This window comes from Sinocyclocheilus anshuiensis, unplaced genomic scaffold (assembly GCF_001515605.1).
Source record: "Sinocyclocheilus anshuiensis isolate Anshui unplaced genomic scaffold, SAMN03320099.WGS_v1.1 scaffold416, whole genome shotgun sequence".
In the NCBI taxonomy this organism is placed as follows: Eukaryota; Metazoa; Chordata; class Actinopteri; order Cypriniformes; family Cyprinidae; genus Sinocyclocheilus; species Sinocyclocheilus anshuiensis.
In genome coordinates this window covers 785,047-810,943 of record NW_015554105.1, presented here as the reverse complement: position 1 = coordinate 810,943, position 25,897 = coordinate 785,047, and the positions used below count along the sequence as shown (strand labels likewise).

Genomic DNA, 25,897 nt, shown 5'->3' with positions numbered 1-25,897 from the left:
GTCAAATTAAAAAAAAAAAAAAAAAAGTATCATAAAAGTACTCTAGACACTATGACTCATGCACTATATTCTGTCTTCTGAGGTCATATGAGAGCTTTGTGTTAGAAACAGGGAAGAATCATTCACAGATGATCTTTCTTGTGGTTCACTGAGTTGAAGTTGAATCAGTCTGACTCATGAATTAATTATTCAGACTGGTTTTGTGAACTAGATGAACTGATTCACTGAAAATAATTAATTCACAAATCAGACGTTGGTACTTCCCTCTTCTATCATGTGACTTTAAAATAATGCAGTATAGTGCACAAGGACTACTTTTGTGACAGTTATGGTATTTTTTTGTGAAGTCCTCCTTGACTTTCATTTTACATAATTACAATTACATTTCCTTCTGTATACAAAATAAATGCCATTGGTACATAAAAACAACACAGCAATGCCCAGAGCTACTGGCAGTGGCCTTGAACTATCACTTGATCTTAAACAACAATAAACAAACCCAAGTGTCTCAAACACATTAAATTGAACATAAATCCTGATGACATATTCACAATAGAAGTAGTTTGATGAGAAGGAAGCTGTTATTGGACAAACAATGAGTGTGAATGTGTTTATAACTGGTAATTGAAGGATATAAAACAGCACACAAATCCAGAGCCTTCCTCTTGAGTGCTGTGGATACTGATTTGCGATCAGTCCCACCACCCACTGAATGATAATGAAGATTATTTTGACAGAACACACATGTGGATAATGACTGATCGATGACCCGAGGGATTGGTCTTTATTCCCAGACTTTCCCCGGACACTGCACTTACCGGCACTGAGACTGATGTCATCCGCAGCAGCAGGGTGTGTCTGTCAGCAACCTCACAGAGATGCCAACACAAGACAACTAAAGAGAAAGCAAGAGACCTTCATTATCAGTCATGTTTAAGTATCATATTCGTCAGTTGCTTCTCCTAAAATTCCTTATGCGAAATAAAAAGTCAATTGTTGACATACAGTAAAAGTATAGTGCTATAAAATTAATGCGAATAGGTCAGATCATTTGGTATTGAAAGAATTTGCTTGGTTACACTTTAATTCTGTAGTCCACTTTAGACATTCTACTAACTGTAAGTAACTTTGAAACTGCGTGTCAGCTAACTCTTATTAGTGTATTAGTAGTTTCAGTTAATAGAATAAGTTGACATGTAATTGTAAAGTTACTTATAGTCAGCAGTATAGTCAGGTCAGGATTTTTTCTGCTACTAGTAAGCATGCTAAACCAGTACTACCTGTGGGCATACTAACCCAGGATGCAAAGCCTACACCAGTAGAATGAGCGAAAGAAACCAATCAAGGTTCAGCGGTCAGGAAGGCATTGCAGCAATGCATTGTGGAGTGCATAGGGCAGCCTGGAGTGAGAAAAGCCTCGTTTATCCTCTGCAACCAAAGAAGTTACCAATCGTAATGCTTGTTGTGCCATTGGACTCTAACTTTAGCGGCCGAGGGGGTAGAGTTGCTTTAGCGCATCCGCTTCTCCACCAAAATTTATTTCACACACAGGTCTTGTGCATATCTCACTTACAACCCTGCTTCTTCATCTTTCTTCAAGTTCTGCGGCTATTGGGGACTGACAAAGCAACAGGTGGCGGTTACCACTGGCTTGGAAGTAGTCGTAGCTTGGAACTAGTGATGGGAAGTTCGGATCATTTTACCGACTCGGACCTTTGAGTCTCGTTCAGCAAAATGAGCGAATCTTTTTTTGAGTCATTTCGTTCATTTCGTTCATTTTAGCAAAATATAATTAAAATGTTACGTGTTACTTCCCTAACACATCTACTACTTACGCAAACGTTGATCACACTACAAACAATACAAAACTGCAATAAGAAACAGAAAAGATTAATTCATTGTTTACCTGGGTCTTCAGTCTATGATTAGCTCACCTCATCTCTTATCTGACAAGTCTCCGGGTTTGAGTCGTTCGTTTATCACGTGACAGCCCCATATGCTTTAACCAATGCAGTCTGAGCCGGAAAGAGAATTGATTAGTTCATCTCTTGAGTCTTTCGAATCGTTCGTTCTTTTGTCACGTGACGTGACAAAAGTTGGATAGAGAAATTAGTTAATTTACAAGCTTCATTACAAACGGGTGCATAGTTATTATTATTATAATTATTATAATTATTATTTACTCTTACAGTTACGTGATGCATTTCTGGTCTCAAATTTAGCTTTTTACTTCTTACAGTTCATAAATGTGTGAATTTCTGTCATGATGTTTTTTTTCCGTAACACTGAATGTTGTAACAAAGGTAATAAAGACTTGGTTATTGTTATTACTATTAAGTCTCTTTCCGGCTCAGACTGCATTGGTTATGCTTATGGGGCTGTCACATGATGAACGAACAACTCGAAAAACCCGAAGACTCGAAACAGGTGAACTACTTGACTAATTCCAGTACAGAACCTATAGGATGTTGCGGATGCGCAACTGAACGAATCACTCCCCGAGACGACTCGTTCTTCCCGAGTCACATTAAAGATTCGTTCAAAATGAACGAATCGTTCAAGAACGACCCATCACTACTTGGAACCCGCACGCAGGTGGCCTGTGGACCAGTGGTCGCGCTTCCTTGCACCATGGAAGTTCAGCAGCATTCCAGGCGACTGAGCAGCCATTTTTAGGGATAGCACTGCTCACCCAGATCAGAAGGAGACTAGAAAAGATGTCCCAAATATTGCCTGCCCTACCAGAAAACTGAACAGCAGACATATGGCAGTAACCCTAGTGCGGCCAAACAAACAAATATATAGTCAGCAGAATGAATTTTGATGAACCATCAAAATAGAGTGTTAGCAGATATTAAGCAGACAGTCTACTAATACTCTTATGATTGCTAGTTGACATGAGTTGCTTATATAGTCAGCAGAATGTCTAACATTGACTATCAAAATAAAGTGTTACACTTTGCTTAAATGTTCACATTGAGATCTCTGACCTCCAGTTGCAGACTCTGGTATCCTGGGTGGTTTTCTTAGGAGAAAACAAGACTTTTTTTTTAATTTCATCAGAATGCAGTGATAATTTTGAGTAGCTGTTAATGAAACAGGCGCTCTTTGCAGCCAGATGTAAGAAAAACAAATGTATGACAATTTAAGGAGATAAACTCCCTCCAGTTATAAAGATTGCTATCACACTTCTATTTATTGCTTAATAGTGTTTTTGTGGCTCACTGATGATGAATTCCCGTTGGTGGGATAAAAACTTCCTGTATGGGAATGCTTGTTTATGTATGTGTGGATTTGTTAATGGCTCTGTTCCAAAACCTAAGGTGGATTCCATTTGACCATAAGTGCCCTGTGAAGTGGACTTCACTGGCTATTCTACCTTCTTTAGTGAGATTCCAGTCTGTCCATTTTCAGTTTAGAGGGCACTGCAAAACAGCATAGGGAATAAGAGAATGTCAATTCACAGGATGTGAAAAGAGAAATTAATTTAGCATCACATCAGCACTTTTGAAGTTTGTATAAAATAAAGGAGGTGAAAAGGAGTTAGAATGTTGCTAAGATTACAATGTGATACTCTAATAGCATAATCATACATTTGATCTACTTTTAATTACAGCAGATTCAGTTTCACTATTCAGTTTCAAGATTGATCTACATTTAATTACAGCAGATTCAGTATCACTATTCAGTTTCAACTTTTAAGTATTGAATAAATTCTAAGTGTATGTCTAATCAACATTTCTTCTATATTTTCCACCATCTTGAATAAATGTATTCACCAGGGCCGTGCACATTTTGACATTTGACATTTTGAGGGGCAGTGGCCGAAATCACTGGGGGTGGGGCAGTTATTGCTCAGCCATATATTTATATGTTCAGTATATGTATGTATGTATGTATCTATCTATGTATATATATTTATATGTGTGTGTGTGTGTGTGTGTGAGTGAGAGAGAGAAAGAGAGAGAGAGGAGAGTGAGTGTGTGTGTGTGTGTGTGTGTTTGTGTATTAGGGTAGTGAAGGTGATGCAATTTTCCCACCGGTTAATCGACGTGTGACAACACTGGTAATACCGGTATCACCGAGGGGTGGGGTTCGTTGGGGTTTTCCCTCTTTTCCTCGCTTTCTTTTGCTTTTAAAAGTCGTCTAAATGCCCGTGCGCATTTTACTTTCACTTCGAATTAGCGGCATTTGCACGTCAGTTGCTTGAATGGACAACAACAAAACGGTACAATGACAAACTCACTTATATTAAACATAGAACTTTTGTTAACAAACCGAATAGAAATACACCATGCTATAGGCCTAATATAAAATAAATAACTTGTATTAGATTATGTATTTGGATATATACAGTATTTACACTATTAAATACTACTTTTTGTAAAAGTTGACATTTAAAGGTTGATTTGAAGTGTCAGTTTTTGCATTATTATTGCGGTCAAATCTGGACACAGGGAACGCATTTTGTTACTCATACTAGCTACATATAATAACTTGATCAGTCACACGAAATTAATCAGAATAAATATTGACTCAATGATAGCGCTCTGATCCAGTACTGTTGAGAAAATTTACAGGCGGCAATGGGCAGCGAATCAGGCAGTGATTGACAACGCTCTGATCCAATGGCATTAGGCATTGTCAGATTGACAGTACTCTCGCCCAATGGTGTTGGGAGGGCACCGGGGGGCCAATCACATTCAGTGTGGGCTGGGGGTGCTGGGGGGTTCAAGAGGGCAGAGGCTCTAGCCACCGGCCCACCCCCCTGTGCACGGCCCTTATTCACTGAGTTTGTTACAGTACACACACACACACACAATACAATTAAGCACACTTCTTTTTATTCTTTTTTTTGGCTCATCCATCTCTTAGAACGCAGTATAATGTAGTGCATGTAGGCAGCACTGGTTTTGTAAGAGACTCAGTGTGTGTGTGTGTGTGTGTGTGTGTGTGTGTGAGAGAGAGAGAGAGAGAGAGAGAGAGAGTGTGTGTTGGGACGAGCGTTTATATTAGTCTGTCTTCTAATATGGTGTCTCAGTTTTATTTTTGCTTACAGTTCTATTTTCAGCCAGTAGCTGTAATTGTGGTGTGTAATCATTGCCGTATGTCATCCAGGGAACATTTAAGGATGTCAAAATCCTTTTCTAAATATTTATAGTAGTAATGATATTTTAACTAAGACCAGATGTGTTGCAGATGGCTGCATTCAAATTAGGAATATATATATTTTTTTTAAAATGAAAGATTTGAGTGTAATAATGTTTGCTCTCACAGAGTAGCTGTACACTCCTGCAAATAATGCCTCAAATGAAGCACATATGAAGCCATGACATACTGAGAGACAGAGACACTTCAATTTACATTAAACAGACACACAATTATGAGAGACATAGACAGCTGTATAATGACATCATCTAGACGTTATGTTTTGTCTACCGCTGCGTCTTAGAAAGACATTGTCTACCCATTACAGCCAACTGAGATACAACTACATTAACTTTTTTCCAGACTTGTTGTCTGAACTTAAAAATGACCACTTATGAATATTTTTACTGTCCACAATCTGCATTATTTCCAAGTGATGTTTAATTTGATCAATATTACAAATACTTCATCTTATATCCAAGCTCAAAGTTGCACTCAGTATTATTTTGATATTTACAAATGTTTTACTCCTAATGAAATGAATCGCACTTAATATGTAAATCTTTTGGACTTTAAAGTGCTATATGTTTGTGAAATTATTATGAAAAGTGTGATATTGCTGTTGTTATTCCTCCAAGTTCTGAAAAACGTATGCGTTATTTTGTTACTTTCGCACACAAACACACACTGTTCTTCATCGGGCTCATCGCAGTGAAACTGTAAGCGTGTGAAACTCCTCTGATGGTAATGAGGATCATCACACACAGGAAGTGAAGGAAATGCCACAGCGGGTGTGTAATGCCATCTCTCCTGTTTTTCTTTTTTTATATACAAGTCTGCTTATTGATAAGGGTGGGTGTGGAGGGGGGGCTGTAAATGGAAAATGGAAAAAAACACAAAACATTTCACTGTGAGAGTCACATCAGTGAGTGTGTTTACAACTACCAAAAATCAGCTGTACTGTGTTATTCAAAATTACATTTAAAGTTAACATAGCAACTTCATTGCAAATGTGTAATTACAAATATATTTTAAAATACATGTATTTAAATATGTTTGTAATTACAGTAGTGTACCATAAATGCCAGTCAGTATACAGAAAAAAAATGGTGTAGGTGTTTCTTCAGAAATTGCTAGTAAATTTGCTAGTAACACATTAAATGAATTCAATGTTTAAAGTAGAAAGACTGAAACTATTTTATTGTAAAATGTAATCCAAACATTTTGGGAAAAAATTGTGTTTTTACAGTGTACATTCTGCAGAACACTTTAAGCATTACAATGACAATAGAAGTAATTATGAATTCCCATAAAGATGTACCTACAAGTTCTAATTGAGTGGGTCAAAAAAGCCCTCTAAAGTTCAGCTAATGGCACTTTATATATATTTATATAACATTTTCATTTAACTGTAAAAACAAAACAAAAAAAAACAAGTGTCTGAAAACATTATAGTTCACACTTTAATATATTCTTTTAAAGTATTTTATTTCTATAATCATTACTCTTATTAAAAGTATTTGAAAGTACATACTGTTAAAGGGGGTGGGGGACTTCCACCAGTCGGAATGCAAGGATTAATATTTAGCTCTTCAAACATTAATCTAGCTATTTCAAATATTATTGGATCTTAAAACTAAACAGAAATGCATTCAATCAAGCAAACCTTACTTTTTATAAGAATGCTAATTAATGTTTTTCTAATCTAACTAATTTCATAATGTATTAACTGTATATTTTAGTAGAATATGTGTTTCCTAATTGAACCATTGTCTTTAGTATTGTTAGCATCATGTTGAGCTACAGCAACCAATGCAATGACTTCGTGAAAAAGGAACACTAGAACTAAATTAGAGATCGATATATTGCTTGAAATAAGACCACAAAAGGGTTTGTTATGTTGAAGAATTGGTAAATCAAATTCTACGATCTAATAATATTTTTAGTGCTTACATTTCTATGCTAGTTTCAAGAATTTTTCAAGTTATTTTTGCTGGCAACATAAATTTCCATTCTAAGTACATTACTGTAAAGATGATTTTTGTTTGCTTTTACAATCTGGGGTACAAATTGAAGTATTTTTGAGGTAATCAACAGAATGTCAGAGATTCCACAGAGTTCAACACGCTTGGATGGTTTTGGAAGCAGTGAACTATAATTTCAGCCTTATTTCATACACCTGTTAGAAAAGATTTTTTCGCCAAGCAATTAGTTGCACAACTCCTCACTATCTTAATGCCCAATCCACACATAAACACTCATTCACAGGCCTCTAATGGCAGTTTAACATCTGTGTTCCTCATTAAACCTTCACGTCACAGTTCAGTGCATCACGCTAGTTATCGCCTGTTGAGGAGGGTGTGAGGAGTTTCTCTACACACAAGCTCTGTTTGATCACACAGGTGTTTGTGTGAGCCTTTATGAAGACTAAAGAGGGTCTCAGCTGAACCTACACATTGAGTTAATCCCATATTTGGGGCTGTTTGAGTGAAAGCGTAATCACTGTTATTATCTTGTCATGTTTTTAATGGAGCGTAAAGCCAGCCGAAGGGTTTTGAGACGTCCTCTCACCTTCAGAATGTGTATTATGTAACAGATGATGACCATTATGGATTTACGAGGGTACGTTTGAGCTAAACAATGGCTATTTGGTGTTACGTGAGAGTCTTTTTGAAGTTTAGGGATGGTGGGGAAGCACACCTGAGGACAGGTACTGTGACAGCACTAATGTGTGTAGTCACAAAATGTGTGCAGCCATTGAAATAAGGTGGTTTGACATCTGTTTGTGCTTAAGGCTGTAAACTCTCACTAACAGACGGAAAAGTCACACCTGATACTGTCTACTGCAACGCAGCCCAGTCTCAAAGGGATTGTATGTCCAAAAATAAAAAAATGATGTCATCATTTACTCACCCGTTCCAAACCTGTTTGACTTTCTTTCATCTGTGGAGCACAAAATAAAATATTTTGAAGTTTTTGTCTATACAATGAAAGTCAATAATGTAAACCATTTATTGTATGGGGGAAAAAAATGTTTCTCAAAATACCTTTTCTTTTTTTTTTTTTTTTTTTTTTTTTTTTTAAAACAACCGCCTAAAATGAAATGATAACGCGAGGCAAGTGTGCGGCAAGCGGAATTCATTGAGGGATTTGACAGTGTGATTCATATTTTTCCAAAAATCCTTTTTTTTTTTTTTTTTTTTTTTTAAGGGGTAGGTTTTCTTCCAAATGTCTGTGCTATTAAACTGTATTTTTTTTTTTAGGTAGCTAGTTCTGAATAGCTTAACCTATTATTTTATGGAGCCCCAGACATGAAAAAAGAAGAAGATATTGTTGGAATTATCATGAATTAATCATGTGTTAATCAACATGAATTAATCATTTGTTTTCACAACTTATTAATTCAGGTAAATCAGTACATGTTGTAGCTACTAATTTGTTCATGGACATGATTTAACTAAATTAAAACATATTGTTGTACTACAATTGAAACTACCTAAAACAAGGGAACAAATTAATCAAACATTGCCATGATTTAATTAATAAAACATGGCCACAGATAAGTCGCTGGAACAAATTCGTAGGGTACGTTTACACGACAACGATGTGCTAAAAAATGGAAAAGTTTGCTCTGTGTTTTCAAAAAGTTTCACATACAGACAACAGTGTTGTCAAAACAATCCTCATTCACACAGATGCGCGAAAACGACTAAAAACGCTGTATTATTCATGCCAGGCCAGTAGCTGGCGATGTCACTTAGTAAAGAAATACGACGTGTCTGCGCACATGCACGTTCCTATTGACTGAACACATAATATGCATGCGTATGATGTCACTGTTTTCACAAATATGCGTTTTCGTAGTTTACATGGAGACGATAACGGTATCGTTTTCAAAAACTTGCACTTTTAAACCTGTTTTCAAATGTTTGCGTTTTCAGGCCCCCAAAATGCTGTTGTCATGTAAATAAACAAACAAAATGCTAAATGTTTTAATTTTTTAGTTAAAAATGGTGTTAATATGGCCTTAATTTGTGGCCATCTAGTTTTTTCTACGTGTGTGGCTTTGTTTACTTTAACTAACTTGTTCACAATATTCTTTTTAAACTTTTGCTCCACCGATACAGTAATTTGCCTGAAAGAGGAAACCGACACTGTAAAAAAATATTTGATCAAAGTTGAAAATAAAAACAACGAGTATTGTAGTTTGTTTTACAAGAAAATACTATTTCAGTCATTTTTACTTTAAAATTTCACATAACATTCAGTGTGTTACTTGCAGTTTCTTCGTAATTATTTCAGAAATGTACTTGCGATTTCTGAGTGAAAATTGTTTCAAAGTAGATCTCGACCAAAATAGTTTTTTTTTTCAGTGTATAAGAAAATGTTTTACACTAATGCCCGCTATGCCCTGGTGGCAACACTGAGATTGCAACATATATTTGTATTGTGTTATGAATTGCTTTATGACACATTTCATAACACAATGAAACTGACCTTACATGGCATGATCCATTTGTGCATAGAGTATGTTGACCTTCATCCTAGCAGACTTCTAGCACTAAGAAGTAAGTGTTAAATAAAGTAATAAATAAATGGTTTTGTATTCACAAGAAAATAACATACAGATGTTTTATATCATATTTAGGATCAGCTGTTAAAGCAGTTTCTAGCATCAACTGAAAGGGAGTACTGTTGTTGTTCTCTGGCTTTCCTTTGCCCTCAAATCAGAGGAAAAGTGACTAATCGACCTCTTCCTCAGCTACTTTTCACCTCTCTATTCCTTCATACATCAATGTTTCTTCATCATTTCTTTATCCCCTCCTGCTCTCACTCCCTTATTCTGTCATTTCAGTCATTTTCTCTCATCTCATCTGTTTTCTCCATCAGCTGAAGGGGGTTTCTCCTGTTCTCTTCTTCCGTCGGGAGCTTCCGAGAGGGAGATGTGTCTGTTATTCCCATCAGCACGACTTCTGTCTGGCACACAACATTTTGCTTTAGCTTTCAACACTTAAACGTTCTCACAACACATTCTGTCAGCAAGCACTATACAAATAGGCCATATTTCCAACATCTTCCCTCTCCCTTGTTCGTATCAGATAAATATAACCAGTATTGGGGAAAGTTACTTTAAAAATTAATTAATTACAATGTTGCGTTACTGACTAAAAAATAACTAATAGCACGACTTAATTACTTTTTATAGAAAGTAACGCATTGTGTTTTTGGGCTGGGCTTGCTTGTTTGTTTTTAATATAAAAAAAGTTATATTTTTGGTAATACATTTGTCCATTGATCTACAATATCCCAGGAAAGACAGGGGCCAATTTTGGAATGAAGTTGGTAAATTAAATAGGTCCCAAGTTCATCCGAGCACTTAAGTTGCCCGAAAATAATAATTGTTCCCTCAAATCACTGGAATGAGAACCTACTTTTACATCAAAGATCATGTCAAATAATTAGTGCATCATTAATATTCACAACCCACCAATTCACATTTTTGACATCACATCCAGGGGGGTGTTTCCCAAAAGCATCTCTAACCAACTACATCTCACATGTTCTGTCGTTACCAATGTAGTTCAACGATTCAATGTTTCTTGAAAGTACGATTTCAGTGAACATTCGCGAACAGCATCGCAAATTTATGTGCATGGAACCACAGCTCTTCAACATATAGTTTCTTGTTAATATGTGGACTTACATAGATCATGCTCTTGTTCTAAATAAGCAAGCTAACATGCAATACAATCTATATCCTTCATTCCATATATATACAAATTTCATTCTACCTCTTGTAGTTTGTCAAGAGAATGAAAGCACTATTTTTTGAAGAGTGTGCATATCCTTACGTGAACCATCGTGCATCGTACTATGGTAGTTCAGTCGTTGTACTGGAATGAACCCCAACATGTCTGTAAACTGCCAACCTATCTGTCACAACACCTATTTAAAACAAATTAACACCCATTGGTTTACAATAATAAAATGTCCAAAAACACCATTGTTAATGTCCCCCCCCCCCTTAGTATTCAGAGAAGTGATCATAATATTTTGCAGCTTGCTCTCATAACAGACCCCTTACACACTTTCTGAGTCTCCCTCCAACTGGTAAAAGTGTGCTGTGCAATTGAACTGAGTTTCAGATATCTTTCCCTCCCTCCATGCTTCTCTCTCTCTTTCACTGATCTGTGCATCCTCACCAGGTTTTGTGCTGGTAATCTCTTAAAGGGGTCCTATTATGCTATTATAGTCAACATTTTTTGAATACACACTACACACTGACTAAAATTAAAAAAGTGAAAACGCATAATAGGACCCCTTTAATATGTCTGGTATCAGTTACTTGTGACCTCGGGCAAGCAGTAAGAAATGTGATCACGTTCAGCTTTGGTTTGTGAAATGCCTCTCACTCTTCAGTTGATGCTGGCTCAGTGTGAACCTGTGAAATTACATTTTATAAGGTCTGACTTACCTGAAAAAAAAAAAAAAAACTTTATAAAAGGTATTTTTCCCCTTTATTTATGAACCACATTTACCTTTGAATATGTCCACAGATTTAACTTCTAAGTAAATTATAAAAGTATATTCCTCCTTACACACACATCTCCAAAAACTTCCACCATTTATCATAGCTTTCTCCTCTCCATATCATCCTGCAGCAGTGTGTGTGTGTGTGTGTGTGTGTCAGCATCCCCTGATGATAGAACTAGATCTTTTTAAACTAGGCGAGTGCGTCACACACACTCAGGGACAGGTTGTCCCACGGCCTGCCCCAGATTAGATCTGCTCGTAGCGCTAAAGTTAGCGATATAATTAGCACATAGGCTAATTAGCCCAGAGACATGCAGAGCACACACACACACATTCCAAATATCAGTGCACACACACACACACACACACACACACACCCACACACACACACACACACACACACACACACACACACACACACAAACACACACACACACACTTGACGATGGGGGGCAGCAGGAGCCAGTGATTCACCACCTCCTTGTGTTCTTGACAGAAAAGCTAATATTTAAGTTAATATTCTAATAACAGCACAACTTATTACATTAATTAAAAATGATATTTAGCATTAAAATAATGTCTAACACAACTTATATATAATTACTATGACAACATCATGGTTAGTAGGTCAGTGACATGGCATTCATTTATTTTTCTGGGACATACCAGCAGAAATGTCAGGGTGACACAACTGTTCCAATACCATAATAAAGAAAAGACATAATTTAAAAAATATATTATTTATATTTGATTTATTGTTTATCTAAAAATATTGTCTTATATATATAAATGTACATTTAAAATATCCTTTTAAAACATCAGATAATTTGATCACTCATCAAATGTCATGTGGAGCAACTCCCGAAAAGCCTTTATGAATATTCTATGATATCAAATATTTCTTATATTTGAATAAATAAATAATATTCAATGTGTAAGAAGAAGTGTTCTATTATCTATTTACTTACTTGACGGTTATACCACAAGAAAAGTCAAGTCAAGTTATTTATATAGCACTTTATACAATACAGTGTGTCAATAATGTGTCAAGTCAGTTCATCATTGATTCAGTGATGTCATAGTCCAGCTCAGTTCAGTTCAAATAGTATCTGTGCAATCAAGTCGACAATATTGCCAGAAATTACGTTTCCTCAACTAAGCAAGCCAAAGGCGACAGTGACAAGGAACCAAAACTCCACTGATGACAGAAATGGAGAAAAAAAAAACCTTGGGAGAAACCAGGCTCAGTCAGAGGGGCCAGACGAAACCAGCATGGTGTGGTTTAATTCCAGGCTGCAACACATGTCAGATTGAGCAGAGGACTCGTCTGGTTCCCGTGGTCTTGTGCCGATGGTCGTCTAGTTGATGAGGTCTTCACAGGGGATCTGTCTCTAGGGTTCATCTAGTTGACATGGTCTTCACTGACATTCAGGGCTCTAAAGGTCGTCTCTAGGTGCTGATCTACCATCTGGTCTGGATACAGACTAGATCCGTGTGGCTACTGTGACCTCGGAATAAGAATGAAAGAGACTAATATTAGCATAGATGCCATTCTTCTTATGATGTAACGAGTACATCGGGTGTTATGGGAAGTGTTCCCAGTTACGGTTGACCTAATTAATGCGGCCTAACAATCCTTTAATGGATTTGAATTATAGAAATGTGATAGTGTGTTATGTGTATGCCAGGTTAAAGAGATGGGTCTTTAATCTAGATTTAAACTGACAGAGTGTGTCTGCCTCCTGTTTCATAGTTTGGGTGCAAAACAGAAAAAGGATCTGCAGCCCACAGTTGATTTTGATATTCTAGGTATTATCAACTGGGCAGAGTTCTGAGATCGCAATGGACGTGAAGGACTATAATGCGATAAGAGCTCGCTCATGTACTGAGGGGCTAAACCATTCATAAACTAAACCATTTATAAGTAATTAGCAAGATTTTAAAATGTATACAATGTTTAATACGGAACCAGTGCAGTGTTGACAGAACCGGGCTAATATGGTCATTAGCGATGGGAAGTCCGGTTCTTTTCCGAGAACCGGTTCTTTCGGACAGTTCAAAAAACCGTTCATCGGTTCTTTTACACCCTAACGTAATGACGTCATTCGCAATGACGTAATGATATCAAGTCTATCATCCTGGGCCTGGATGATTATACACATTCAAATATATAAAGTCAGTAAACATAACTTCAGTCAGTTAAAACATCATAATCATGATCTGAAAAGTTTACAGTTAAGTTTTGCAACTAAGCACCCAAATACAGTAACAGGCAGTGATATGCATACAAGGATTTAAGTCTTGATATAAAGTAAGTAAATTAGTTGTCATCAGCGCAGAAACCATAATCCACTTACTATACATAATCTATTGCAATTTATTTGTTATTAAATAAACTTAAGTTTCGCTAGATTGCCCTTCATTCAAGTCATCGATTTACCCGCGCTCATAACATTAGCACAGAATCAGTTGTCCAAAAGAACCAGTTCAGTTCAGACGTGCTGTGTCAGTCATAGTAAGCAATCATGTACTGTTCGGGTAGCTTCACGCTGAATCACGAATGCGCAGTATCATCAGCTCATCGGTTCTCAAATCGGACATGTCCAAAAGAAACCGTTCTCGGTTCAGTGTACTAGTGATCCGAAAACCGATGCAACTGGTTCTTGACTCGAGAACGAGAACCATTCTAACTGGCACGCTGCACGCACATTCAGTATCAGCTGCTACTCGTGTTCATCAGTTCTATTTACTACAAACTCAATTTGTGAATGTGTCATCGTTAACTATCATTACAGTACAGGTATTTCATAAATCATCCCTTATTCCTATTTGTTATGTGCTTAATGTTAAGAAGGGATGAGACCGTAACATTTAGGTGAGACAGCTGTTACTGGGTGTGGTGCGGATCATAGACAATACTGAAATGTTCCTTAGAAAGACTTTACTGAGCGTATTGAGAGAAGATACAAGTAGTTTGGTCTAGCATAAAGTCTAACCATAGAAAAGAAAAGGAAACAAAAACATGAGTGTCACCCAAATTAAAGAAATAAACAAAACAGAACACTCCTTATAAGTAACCTCTAAACTAACTACAAAAATAAAGAAATATGAAAATAAAACCGGAATCTTCAGCGTATGCGACGCCCAAACTAAACTCTCATAAACTACAAACAAAAATACAAGGGTGCAGAATATCATGACGTCGTAATGATGATTGGCAGTCACGTCAACCAGTAAACACCGACCTAGAAGCGGAGCAACAATAACAAAAGGACAGGAGAGCGGAAAGAAACACAATATACACAGAACACACGTGGAACGTAACACTATTAAACATAGAGTCTTAATTATTGTCCAACTTCCATGACAAACCCCTTTGGCCTATAACCTAACAGAATCTTCAACTGAACAAAGTACACAGATTAGATACATTCATCTTTTTTAAAAAAGTAAAATAAAATATATTTATATCACACTATCTGATTTTTAACAAAATAATTGGATAGCATGCTTTTCGTCCTCTTGAAAAGACTCAGAGGGAGTGTCAGCCATGTTAAAAAAGTGAATAACTTAAGTAATTTGTGGATTAGTGCTTACTGGAGACCAAACCATTTCAAAAGATTCAGTCCGATTTGGTGAACTGGTTCAACCGGTTCACTAAGAAGAACCGGTTAAATCAAATGATTCGTTCGCGAACCGGACATCACTAATGGTCAAACTTCCTGCTTCTAGTAAGAACTCTAGCTGCTGCAAACTGGAGACCGAATATAACAAATGGTCCTGCATTCTTCACAGTGCCATGATTGAAACTGAGAAAAAACTGCACTATCAAAAAGAAAATGAAAATATTCATGAGATTAAGGAGACTGATCTTCAAAGAGAACTGAAGAAGACAAGTGAAGAAGTGAAAAAATCAATGTCAGAATTCTTTGAGAAAGACAAAGATGCAAATATACTAATTCAGTGGAAAACATCATTTGAAATCAAAATCAAAGAACTTAAGGAAAACATAGTGAGAGAAACAAAGAGGAAATTAAATGAGATTCTTCAGGAGCGAGACCTGAAGAAAAAGATTGATGCTCAGATCTTGATTCACAGAAAAAAATAGCAAAACTTATCTAAAGATGGTTATTAAGAAATTCTGAAGAAAGAGTTTAATTCCTTATGGGAACAGTATATCAAGTCAAGTCGTCTTTATTTATGTAGCGCTTTATACCAGACAGATTGTGTCAAAGCGGCTTTGCCGTTTTAACAGGAAAATTGTGTCAATAAATGCAAACAAAATTCAAATCTGCTGTAAAGCAGCTCTAAAACAAGGACAATAGTAAAGAGGCAATTATTTTTTTTTATTTGAGTTTTTTTTTTTTTTATAATTTTGTTTATTTATTAAATTGTGATGCAATAAAGCATTATAATAATCTAAACTTGAGGTCATGAACGCATAAATTAACATTTCTGCATTTTACATTGAGAGCATAGGTCGTAATTTAGATATATTTTTGAGATGGAAAAATGCAGTTTTACAAATGCTTGAAAAGTGGCTTTCAAAGGAAAGATTGCGATCAAATAGCACACTTAGGTTCCTAACTGATGACGAAGAATCGACAGAGCAGCCATCGAGTCTTAGACAGTGTTCTAGGTTATTACATGCAGAGTTTTTAGGTCCAATAATTAACACCTGTTTTTTTTTCAGAATTTAGCAGTAAGAAATTACTCGTCACCCAGTTTTTTATATCGACTATGCATTCCGTTAGATTTTCAAATTGGTATGTTTCGCCGGGCCGCGAAGAAATATAGAGCTGAGTATCATCAGCGTAACAGTGAAAGCTAACACCATGTTTCTTGATGATATCTCCCAAGGGTAACATGTAAAGTGTGAAACGCAACGGTCCTTGTACTGAGCCTTGTGGCACTCCATACTTTACTTGTGATCAATATGATATCTCATCATACACTGCTATGAATTTATGACGTCAGATAAGTAAGATTTGAACCATGACAATGCAATTCCACTAATGCCAACATAATATTCTAGTCTATTCAAAAGAATGTTGTGGTCCATAGTGTCAAACGCAGTGCTAAAATCCAGTAGCACTAACAGAGATATACAACCACAATCGGATGATAAGAGCAGGTCATTTGTAACTCTGATGAGAGCAGTCTCTATCCACTTAGTAGATCGTGATATCTACTAGGAGTCTCGATGTGCTGAGAATTAACTGACTTTTTCCCCAAAAACTCATCCAATTGTCTATGAAATGTTATTCTGCGGGCACCACTTAGACATCCAGCCACTGGGTGACAACAGTCTGCTATGTATCTCATCACCACGGTAAGCAGGGAGGGGACCAGAGCATATTACAGTGTCTGACACCGTTGCAAGTTCACACACCTCTTTAATGTTATTTTTAGTGATCTCCGACTGGCGAAGTCGAACATCATTAGTGCCAGCGTGAATAACAATCTTACTGAATTTATGTTTATTATTAGCCAGCACTTTTAAATTTGCCAAGATATCAGGTGCTCTGGCTCCCAGTAAACATTGGACTATGGTGGCTGGTGTCTCTATTTTCACGTTCCGTACAGTAGAATCGCCAATAAATAGGGAACTTTCATCAGGTTTCTCAGTGGGTATGTCACTGAGTGGGGAGAACCTGTTTACTGTTTTGATCAGAATGGAAGAGCGGTGTTTTGTCCTGCGATTATGCCGCCTCACAGTCGCCCTGCTGCAGGGGCTCTGCAATCAGAACCGAGCAATGTACAGGACTGGCTAAGCTAGTCACATCCAAAGCCGTATCTAAGGCCCTCACATTCTTACTATCCTCAGTTAAAATTTGGATATGTGTCTTTAGTTCAGAAATCTTCTCTGTCAGTCTAACTATTTCCCTACATTTATCACATGTGAATCCCTCACCGCTGACATAGAAAGCTACACTAAACATGTGGCAAGCAGTGCAAGTGACAACAACAGGAGAAGCCACTCACCATGATTGTTGAATGATTCCGACTTACCACAGTTGTTTGATGGAGAAAAATGGAGTGAAAGAGAAAAGAAGCTAACAGAATTACAATTAAATGCCAATTAAAGGGTTAGTTCACCCAAAAAGGAAAATTCTGTCATTAATTACTCACCCTCATGTCGTTTCAAACCCGTAAGACCTTCGATCATCTTCGGAACAAAAATTAAGATATTTTTGATGGAATCTGAGAGCTGTCTGACCCTGCATAGAGAGCAATACAACTGAAATGTTCCCAAGTCCAGAAACGTAACAAGGACATCGGTAAAATAATCCATGTGACATCAGGGGTTCATCCGCCATTATATGAAGCTACGAGAATACTTATTGTGCGCAAAAGAAAAAAAAAAGAATTTATTCAACAATTCGTCTCCTCCGCATCACACTGGTGCCATTTTGGAGAATATCTGCAGGACGTAAAACAACGTATGCTGTTCTGTGTCAGCTGCATCACACCGGATCTGTTTCCTACGTTGTTGTGATTTGATCTGAATGGAAACAGCGTATCCGCGTGGTGCAGCTGACATAGAACAGCATACGTTGTTTACAGGGTGATGTGGAGGAGACAAATTGTTGAATAAAGACGTTTTTTTTTTCTTTTGCACACAAAAAGTATTCTCGTAGCTTCGTATAATTACGGTTGAACCCCTGATGTCACATGGATTATTTTACAGATCTCCTTGCTACGTTTCTGGACTTGGGAACATTTCAGTTGCGTTGCTGTCTATGCAGGGTCAGATTCCATCAAAAATATCTTAATTTGTGTTCTGAAGATGAACGAAGGTCTTACAGATTTGAAACGACATGAGGGTGAGTAATTAATGACATAATTTTCATTTTTGGGTGAACTAACCCTTTAAATTTAATTTCTCACATCACAACAACATACAAAGAGTACATTTTTGGGTATGCTTTGAAACTAGACTTTTAAAAGATTCATAATTTTCTTGGTCATTTTTATCAGTATCATTGTTTCTCTCTCTCTCTCTCTCTCTCTCTCTCTCTCTCTATCTACCAATTAGATTATATGGTTGGACCTAATTTTTGTATAAAAATGTATTAAACAGAACTCAGTACTCATGGACAAAGATCCAGTACCACATATATGGGCAATCTGCTGTCCTGCTCTGTAGATACTGAAAAACCAGTATCGATCCAGCACCCTGTCCTCTACTGACCTCTCCATCTTCCTGTCTCTCATACCTGTCATACTCTCATTTTCAAACATACTGCATATAAGATGTTTGCTGACTGACACTTGAGTTCAAGTATCTCTCTCTCTCTCTCTCTCTCTCTCTCTCTCTACGGTAATTAAAACGTCTGTTCCCACATTCTCTCTTAATGGTGTCACTCAGCCGAAACATATCCAACAGATGAAGGGAAGAGGAGAACGAACGAATCTCAAAACACTAGACCCGGGAAATGTGCGTGATGGTAATCAAGACCACAGCCAAAGAATGCAGAGTGAAAAAAAATCAAACAATTACGACTCTGTTGGTCAGTAGGAAACTGACTCAGGTGCAATCAGCCCTCATTCACACATTAAATAGAGCTCTTTGTGGATTCACACAGACACAGTATCGTGCAGTATCTCTCAGCATCTGAGTATCAAGTGAATGAATGCACCTCACACATTCTCTCTGAATCACTGTATGCTACATATGAAAGAACACAATAGGAACACATTGAGGCATCGGGTAACACAGTGCTCCCAAATATGGAAAAAACACACACTCATTTGAACCACCAGAAGCATGCACCCTTGATTCAAAATTCTGACCAAGCACCTTAATCCCCACGGGGCACGGTGGGCGCTTTTCATCGTCACTTCACTGTGACCTGGTTCCAAGAACACTAAAGCCTGGAATACACTACAAGATTTTTGCCCCGATTTTCAGACCGGAGAAGTTATCGCTAGTTGCCGAAAGTCAGAGCCAGTCTGCAGATTTGAGTTGACAGATTCCATAGAAAGTCATGTAGTGTATGACGGTCACCGACTCCGATATTTTAGCTTAAGTCTATGATTCCATCCAGTCGGAAGATTCACATACCTGGTTTTGAATTGATGCTGCAGTAACAGATGGAGCTCCATAAATCACAGGAACAAAGACGAGTGTGTGGCCCATAAAGAGAGCAGCGATGTGGGGATGTGCAGATAGATGAGTCCCTGGTCTGGTCTTTAGGATCACCCAGGAGGGCACAGGCCTCTAGAAGAACTGTAGATCACACAAACTGCAGAGGACTTTGTCTGTGTCCTCTTGGTTGAGACTATATGGAGTGATAATGACTGCTTCAGACATCATTTGTATGTGTGCTACAGTGTACACAGTACGCATATGTGTGTTTGTGTAAATGTGTATGCAAGTGTGATAGTATAAATCTGTGAGTAGGCTGTGTTTCGGTCACGGGGTTATATGGTTATGGTTTGAATATTTCCAACCAATCATCTGCAGACGATAACCAAATGAAACTCTTTGACTTTGCATTGAACACTGGAGGCAGGTTTTGTCCTGCTTTCAAAAGGTTTGTATAATTTTGCACTGTAAATGCATTAAAATGTACTGTATATTGTTGCAGTATTGCATTACTCATACAAATAGGAAATATTACACTACTTTTTTATGGAAAGTACAATATCCTAACTCAAAACGATGAGTGACATTTTGTTGGTCGCTTTAATTTAGATTTCTGTGGTGTTGTGTCCGGTAGCCCCACACACACTTACATTTCATTGGACCAAATTCCTGCATCTTTTAACTATATATCAATACCATGTGTTTTCATTTATTCTGATTGTGTGACATCAAAGACAAATGAAATGTGTTACCGAAAACTTCTTACATCACACCTGGTTAAGAGTTTACTGTGTTATGTTTTAGTGCTTTGCTTGCAGATGTTTTTGAAATGCAAAATGTTTTTTTTTTTTTTTTTTTAACTCAGCATTCTACTCAGCATAGTTTGCTTGCAATACAGTGTAGAATTTGATTATGTCAATGTAATACGTATAAACAATTATGAAAAATATTTAAATAACAATGGTGTAAAAAAAAATCCAAATACAGTATAAACCATATTGGGAAATGTGTGACAAAATCCTGAGATGCGAAGCACTATTTTCAGCAGCCATTACTCATAGTTTTTCATAAATCTTGGATGAATAGAAGGTTCAAACGAACATCATTTCATCATTTGTTTGAAATAGATATGTTTTGTAACATTACAAATGTATTATTACTTTTATTCTACAAGCATGCACTGAATTGATCAATATAATTAATTTATTACAAATAAATAAGTAAATCTTATTTACCCCAAATATTTGATCGGTAGTGTACATATTTGTTAAAAAAAAATAGAATAAAATAATAACAATAATGATAATAACAATTTTAGTTCATTTTCTCATTATTTCCAAAAAGTAATCTGAAATTGACTATGCTGAGCTCAGTGTGTTGTTCAGTTATGTGTCTGATCTGATCATTGCTGGACTGTGGATTTAATGCTGCTCTCCATTAGACAGGGGGACTTTCCAACCTCAGCACAGCCAAGCCACTATTCTGTGTTTCCTTTATCTCTCTCATCACGGTTTGCTGTGGTGTAGAGTCCAGTCAACTCCAGCGTGACCCGACCATAGCATTCAGCAGAGACACATGCTCTCTTCAGGGTGAGTTTGTTCCTCCTTGAGCCCAGATTTAGAGTCAAAGTTTCAGGCTGGACTCACACAATGCCGGCTTTCACCATCTGACTTCACGCAAGACCGCAACATCTCAATGACGCCTTCGGCAGGATAATCTACAACCTCACACCCACACCCACACCCACACACACACACACACACACACACACACACACCCGTCCGATGGAATGACATTCACACACATTCATGCAAACAGCAGCAGCATTCAAATGAATTAATATAAAGAACTGCAGCGCTGCATATGGTGTCTGTAACTGTAGCTCACTGCTGCCCCCAATTGGCTCTCAATGGAACTGTTTATCAAACAACCCTATGATAAATATAAAGTTGCCTGTTTTGTGGTCTAAACTGAATCTACATTTGCAGAACTTCACATTAACCAAGTTCACACCCATTCTGCAAAATTCCACCAAATTTCCCCCAAAATCAGTGCGGAAAAAATGAAAGATTCTGCAGGTTCTTTGTGTATGGCTACATTATGGTCGGTATGTATGTGGCGTATCCATGTCATAACAATACTTCACCCAGGGGCTGTTTCGACCATGGTTTCATACTCATCTCGCTGATATAAATGTCTAGGCACTGTCTATACTTTATTTGTACATTCCAGAGGGAAATAACATGCAGTTACCATCAACAATACACTTATTTGTGTCCAAACAGACATGAAAGAGAGCAGGGCTGCAGTTCTTATATCAGAATAATGACAGCAACAGAGTTATTTCATTTTCATAATGCTGTGTTTGATCAGATGCCAGGGAACAATGTGTCCGAGGATCAACGGAAATGTCATGCAACACTTTATTGTTTAAAACTTTGAGTCTTACTTTGAGCTTTTTTTTTTTGAACGAGAGTTGGAGATCTGAAGCAACATGAGTGACAGACATATTGACAAGGTTGAGATGCTCAAATGAACAGAGCAAACAATTAGAGAGAGTACACAACCAGTCAAAAGTTTGGAGTCAGTAAGGTTTTTTTTAATGTTTCTGAAGTCTTTCATGCTCACCAAGGCTGCATTTATTGGAGCAAAAATATAGTCAAAAGAGTAATGTAATAAAAATAGTAAAAAGAGTACACAGACTAAGTGTAATTTATTTATGTGATATATATATATATTAGGGTTGGGCCGATAGACGATGCCGATGGCTGATAGACATCACGATGTTGCACCGGCACCGTGACCCCCCCCCACCCCCCTTTTTTGAATGCATGATCGCTAGTTTCACTTTCACTTTCCAGATTCGCCATCGCTCATCTGTTTATACTATGGAGCGGTAGTACTTACAACACATTTTACTAGATTATATGTTTGTCAGTGGTACTGAGGATCTGCAAAGCATTCGCCATCATCCTCAGTCATCTCTTCTTACACCGTGTCTACACCAGACGTGGCAGTTGTCGTGTCGCGCCGCATCAGCTAAAGACTGTCTACACTGGACACGACAAAGCGACCGTTGAAAATCATTTGCAATTTGTGTCAGCACGTCATTATAAAACGCGGCAGCAGTTTACTGTCAGGGATTTGTCGTGTCGCGCCGCGCCGCATCCAGTGTAGACAGCATCACTGATTATAATGAGTTCTATTGACTGATCTATATATAATTAATCTCTACTATAGATCAGTGGTTCTATAGTATTTTGTTGCACCGCGCCGCTCGCATCCGGTGTAGACATGGTGTTAGGAATCATTAGTTGTTTTCCCTTATAAGGATTCACACCCCGCCGATGTCATCGTCCATCGTGATGCATCACTGTAGACATCATCTGATGCCAAATTTGTAAACATCGCCCAACCATAATATATATATGCAGATGTTCTGCAACTTGCATGCAGACTTGTCTTAATGTGAGTGATATGCATGGAAAAGAGTGGTTATTTCATCCATCTGTGTGTATGCAATTTAAAAGCTCTGACCTTAAACAGTCACAACTCTGAAACCATTTTTGGTTGTGCAGCTTTAACCAACGACTTCCATGGTTTCATTTACTTCTGAAATCATTCCTCTCAACATTAAGGTCGGTCATGTGCGTTTGATAGTCTGATCTGACACACCTGTGATCGGAGTTCATGGCCTTTAGCTGATAAATTAAACCCATATGATAACGAGGAGCCATCTATTGGTAACCTAATAATAACTCCAATGCAATGCTTGGTATCTCTAGAAGTTTGTTTATTTATTTGGTGATCTTTGCATGTTGTTGTGCGTCCATTTGCAGCCTTTGGACTAATTTTTATGTGCTTTTTGTTTAATACAGAAAAGTGCGGAGAGAGAAAAGGTCAGTTCTGAATTGAAAACATTTCATCGCAGGTCACGTCTTCAAAGAGCCCCTCTCATAAGGAATCAAATGTCCTGTGACCTGAGTAAAGAGCTCATTGTGCTATGAAAACACTGCAACTTTCTCAAAATTTCCTCCTCAGGGAAAAAAACAACTTGTTCTGAAATTTCAAAACTTCTGACCTCAGACACATACATTTATAAACAATACCTATTACTCACTGAGATAATAAAGATGAAGCAGGACAGACGCAGTTATTCCTAAACAACACAAGAAAAGGTCAAAGCCTGTGCTGTTTCTGATTGTGTTTAGCACCTACAGCTCTGCAGATACTTTAAATAAAAAAACTAGTCATTTTAGTCTGATTACAATAATCTGAGAGTCATATTTCAGCAATCATGGTTTTATGAATCCATCACACTATTTTGCAGAAGAAAATGTAAGATGAACCCTTAAAGAATTTCAGCAAGGAAAAAGAAGTGGCTAACACCCAGCATCTAGAAGTTCTCTGGTGAAGAGTGAAGCCTCTCTGTTTAACTGCGCTCAGGAAGTTCACACAGTTTGATGACCCTCCATGAGCAGAGTGAGGGGACAGCTGTCTGAAACCAACATACTCACAAAAACACCTGCAAGACCACACAAGTCCCAACACAAGACTCAAACCAAACAGAGGTCATAACTGCTGACAGATCTGATAGATCCGCTTCAGTCTGTCTGAGCCAGACAAATACATCAGTCACACGGAGCGATAACATCTCTGCAGCACTGAAGACTCTACAGAATTATAATTTCACATGCAAAGCAGGGAACTGAAGCTTATTCTACAGCGTTAATATCACGTAATGTGCAATTTCAGCATTTAAATGTGCTTCAATAATCAACTTCAGTTTAGTAGTGTGCTTGAAAGAGTGCAATTAAAATACATCTACAACGGAATAAAGTACTGAGTTGAAATTTTACCTCAGTATCAAAAGAAAACAAAAACATTGTTTTTCCTAAAAAATTAAGCACGTTGCACTCAATCTCTCATCACTACAATACAACTGGACATTTTATTTTTTGAGAAATTGTAACAATAATGCTCCTGAACTTAAGTTTTATTCAGTAAAGATGCATTAAATTGATCAAAAGTGTCAGAAAAGACATCACAAAAAATGTATATTTTAAATAAATGCTGTTCTTTTGAATTTTCTATTTATCAAAAGATACTGAGAAAATGTATCGGTTTCCACAAAAATACGAAGCAACTGTTTTCAACTGATAATGATCAGAAATGTTTCTTGAGCAGCAAATCAGCATATTAGAATGATTTCTGAAGATCATGTGACACTGTATGTATGTGTGTGTGTTTGTGTATATATATATAGATATACTGTATATAATTTTGCTAATTAAAATTAGATTTTTTTCATATTATAAAATCATGAACACTAATTTTTTATTAAATTTTTGTTTTGACTTTGTAGTGAAACATGATCTAGATGTGTTCTTGGTGCATTTTGTGAGATTCAGCCTAAAAGATTGGTAAAAAAAAAAAAACATAATAAAGTATAATAGCGAACTTAGCAGTCTTGTGTAAATAAAATGTTTCAAAAATAGTTCAAACATCTCGATTCAGTACAACCATGAAAAATATACAGAATAAAATGTATAAAACCTTTAGATTCGCACATTTATAAATAACATTATAGACTAAGTTTCTTTAAAAAACAAAAAATAAGAGAACTACTAGTAGAGGTAGTGTTAAAACACACTAACAGGCACTACAAAAAAAAAAAATTATATAAAATATGATATTTTCATTTCATATGAAGCATATTAGGAAGTCTTTTGAGATGCTGAGATCTAGCGTGCACTGACCAGGGTGGCGATGTAGACCCAAACGGAGAGCACATTACCGGGGTACGGGTGCACGTAGACCGCCAGGGCAAACTCCACGTTTGGGGCTTCGGCCTTATGAACCCCTGTGCTGTGAACCGCTTCAATGATTGGCCGAATCTCTGAGAAAGGAAGGTGCAGGGGAAACCCAGATATCTGAAACAGATACATTAAAGCGCTGATTCACCACTGACTAGATGGGCTTTCAATAAAATTAGGCTGCCTATGGAGTAGGGGTTGAACGACTTCTGATTTTTTGAAGTCGACTTTTACGTGATGAAAGTCGAGTCGAAGTCGACTAGTCGCTGATGACGTCATTAATGAACAAATAAGTCTGGAGCTGTGA

At 37.2% G+C, this 25,897-nt stretch overlaps 1 long non-coding RNA gene and 1 pseudogene across 1 annotated transcript in view; one reads left to right on the top strand and one right to left on the bottom strand.

Annotated features, from left to right (window-relative positions):
* The window catches only part of LOC107669698 (uncharacterized), a 6,971-nt gene extending 2,671 nt beyond the window's left edge, over nt 1–4,300 (top strand). The window contains exon 3 of the long non-coding RNA XR_001632020.1: nt 4,203–4,300. This is a non-coding gene — a long non-coding RNA (uncharacterized LOC107669698). The remainder of the gene's footprint in view (nt 1–4,202) is intronic.
* A 21,218-nt stretch (nt 4,301–25,518) lies between these two features.
* The window catches only part of LOC107669684 (coiled-coil and C2 domain-containing protein 2A-like), a 31,968-nt pseudogene continuing 31,589 nt past the window's right edge, over nt 25,519–25,897 (bottom strand).